Here is a 3,702-nt window from a genome sequence, read left to right on the forward strand (position 1 = left end):
TTATAGTGTGTAAATGGCATTTTTGTGTGCAGCAGTCCTTGACAGCTCATGTTTGACATGTCTGTCTGCACTCGGCTGCTGTTTGATGCTCTTATCTCTACATCGGCCTTTAGCATTCTAAAACAGTAAGCACTTTTTATTTCACATTGACTGTAATTGGAGTGGCTTTCATTTCTTCTATTTTCAGGTCTTGGTTTGGGTTTATTAAAAATTAAAACACTATTCTTAAACCTCAATATTGTTATAAACACATCATCATTATATTTTTTACACCGATTTTGAAAAGTTATTGCAGTATTATATGTATTAAAGTTTTAAATCTCTTGTTAGAAGTACTTTTTTTTTTGGGGTTTTTTTTTGTTTATTTTTTATTTTTGATATGTCTCACATAGCGAAATAAAAAACATCTTTAGCTATTATTTTAAGTAAAATTGCAGTTTCTATATATTTATACTTTCCAATAAATAGATAGTTTTTTTTCTATTAGTGCTTTTTTTTATTAGGTTTTAAGTTATGTTTTTTATTATTTATTATTATTATTAATTGTAATAGGCTTGGGTTGCAATCTTTTATTAAATTATGGTATGTTAAACATAAAAACGCATTCAAATTTTGTCAAAACTGAGCTTTTTTGGGGGCGGTTAAAAAAAGGTGCCTGTTCTGTGTTGTCGTGAGTCAGAAAATAGCTGAAGTGTTTGCTAACAGTTTTTTAATGGAGCCGTGAGTGTGTCCTTCCCACAAGGCCACACAGAGCTCGTCCTCCAGCTCACACTCACAGCCTATGGCAAAGGTCTGTTTATTTCAGAGCTCTCTCTGTTGACTCAGAAGGGACGCTCTGATGGAGCAACAGCCGGTAAATCATTAAGTGCTTGTTGTTACATATATTTAAGATACAATTACTGTATAAAGAGACCACGGCCTGCATCATGTTTGGTCAAGAGAAATCTCACTACTTGGGTCTATATGTCTGTCTGTCTGTCTGTCTATCTACAGTATCTATCAATAAATCCATCCATCCATCCATCTATGAGTGGTGCAGTGGGTAGTGCTGTCGCCCCACAACAAGGTCACTGGTTCGAGGCTAGGCTGGGTCAGTTGGCATTTTCTGTGTGGAGTTTGCATGTTCTCCCCGTGTTGGTGTGGGTTTCCTCCAGGTGCTCCAGTTTCCCCCTCAGTCCAAACATATGCACTACAGGGGAATTGGTTAAGCTAAATTGTCCGCAGTGTATGTGAATGAGAGTGTATGGGTGTTTCCCAGTAATGGAAGGGCATCCGCTGATTAAAAAAACATATGCTGGATAAGTAAGCACATGTTAGCAATATGCTAAAAGTTATTAGCACTGTGTTAATTCATGCTAAAAATATGACAAAATATGCTAGCAAAGTGGTAACTCATGACTGCTAAGAGTGCTATCAACGTTCTGTTAGCAACATGCTAACAATGAAATGCTAGCAATGTGCGAAACGTAAATGAAACAGTGGTTTAAAAGCAAACATTTCAATCTTTCAGTCAAAACTGTTTTGCACAATAAATTTGAAGCAAACTATACATAGTTTATACATAGAAAGGTTTATCTTTTTATGTTAATAAAATTATATTTATGTAAATATAGGAGTTTTAAAGAAATAAACTATTATTGTTATTACTATTATTATTACAGTTTTTCTCAATTTAAATTTTTATTTTTCAAAACAACAAGTTTAGATCTCTGAACAATTAGTTTACTGTTCAGTTCAGATTGGCATTTCTTATTGATTGACGCAAATTGCAAATGCTTTAGCACATGTGTGCAAATCAGAAGTACAAATTTCTGTAGTTTGGACAAAAACTAATTGCATATGGCTTGTTGATCAAAACTCAAGTCAATTCTCATCAAAACTATCAAACTCTTCACAACTTCTCAATCATTTTTCATTGTGTAAACCATCACACTCAAAACCATTTATTCAACCATCAAACATCTGTATACGCACATCTTTACATCATAAATATCTGATATTTGATATTTCGGAATATCTGATTTATAATGTCTGCTAAATTGGTAAATGAGCTCTAGTTGTGATACAATTCGAATCAACAATTTATCCAATAAATTCTGAGAGCATATATACAGTAGTCAACGTTTGAGGTGGATCAAAACACCTATTCTTGTCTTACAGTAGGACAGCTTTGATACACTTCACTACTATATATATGTAGATACAATCACAATCACAAACCTTTTTCCTGAACTGCAGCATCATGCTTGTGGAAGAGCAATTGGAAGACTTATAATCTCTGGCAAGACCAACAACAGTGACACGATGTTCACCAATAGTTTTTGTTCATGGATGTTTATTTTGTATTATTTTTGTGTATTTGTAGTAAAATAGGAAATATGAAATGTACAATACAATACCTGAACAAGCAAGACTGGACTTTGCATGTAATACATTTGTACAAAAATAAACATACTGTATCAATACAATAAATATTACTATTCTCAACATATACCAGATCAAGCCTTAATTTTTATGGTTGACTGTCTTGGTGAAAAAACAACTAATCATTTTGAGCAGGGGTCACCAAACTTGTTCCTGGAGGGCCGCTGTCCTGCAGATTTTAGCTCCAACCCTAATCAAAGACACCTGAACAAGCTAATCAAGGTCTTACTAGGTATACTTGAAACATCAAGGCAGATGTGTTGAAGCAAGTTGGAGCTAAACCCTGCAGGGACACCGGCCCTCTAGGACCGAGATTGGTGACCCCTGATTTTGAGCATTGTGGTTTACACGATGACAAATACATTTTGTTTTGGTGGCCTTGGCCAAATTACTGACACAATCACTAGGTTTTGAAGGATGAATTAAATGTTTTGGATAAGTTATTACATTTTGCAGACATGCAATAAAGTTCTGAAGTTCAAGCAAACAGTTTTGAAATTTGTACTCAGAGTTTAGAGAATGTTAAGACTGTTTAGAAAAATGTGCCAAAGCAAATGAGAAAAACTGTAGAAGTAGTAGTAGTAGTAATAGTAGTAATGGTAGTATTATTTAGTTCAATCCACATTCAATTTAATTCAAAAATAATTTATGTCATTGATTTCTTAGCTATTTTTAAGTTAAACCTAAAAGGACATGCCATTTTGCTTTTAACAACTTGCTGAAATAAAGTTAAAGTGTTTGTATATACTGTATATGTCATCTTTTTCGGTTAATTTTTATTTTATTTCAAGTAACACAAATGACTTTAGTTTGAACTTGTTCTCATAATCTCAAATTTAGTAGCACATGACACAAACATATACTGTAAATGTGCTATTCAGAGTATATTTTGGGACTGTGGTTTACTGTCTGCCAAACATGTGTTGCAAACTGTGTCATCATGCCCGTTTATAACAACATGAGCCAAGCAGCAGTAATTGCTAATTGAGCAATTCATAAGACCCTGAAGTACTCTCCAGTTCTTTCAAGCACACTAATATCCACCAAAATGTAACACACAAATTAAAACTAAAATATCATAAGCTCATAATATGAAGACAAACTATCAAACTTTTCAGTGACTAGCCAAAATAAAGCGGTTGCATTTCAATGCCATATGCCAACTGCCATAAGATACAGTTATAACATTGTTTATATGAGTAAGTGCAAGAGAATGTGTTGGGTTGTGCTGGCTATCTCTTGCTATTAAGGAGGTAATGCTGCGTTTTTAGGTTTGTC

At 33.9% G+C, this 3,702-nt stretch overlaps 1 long non-coding RNA gene across 1 annotated transcript in view; it reads right to left on the minus strand.

The window, feature by feature from the left end:
* The window catches only part of LOC147839691 (uncharacterized), a 31,099-nt gene that overhangs the window by 5,661 nt on the left and 21,736 nt on the right, over window positions 1–3,702 (minus strand). The gene's annotated exons all lie outside the window — the stretch shown is intronic.

Source organism: Danio rerio, chromosome 18, assembly GCF_052040795.2.
Source record: "Danio rerio strain M-AB ecotype USA chromosome 18, GRCz13ab, whole genome shotgun sequence".
Classification (NCBI taxonomy): domain Eukaryota; kingdom Metazoa; phylum Chordata; class Actinopteri; order Cypriniformes; family Danionidae; genus Danio; species Danio rerio.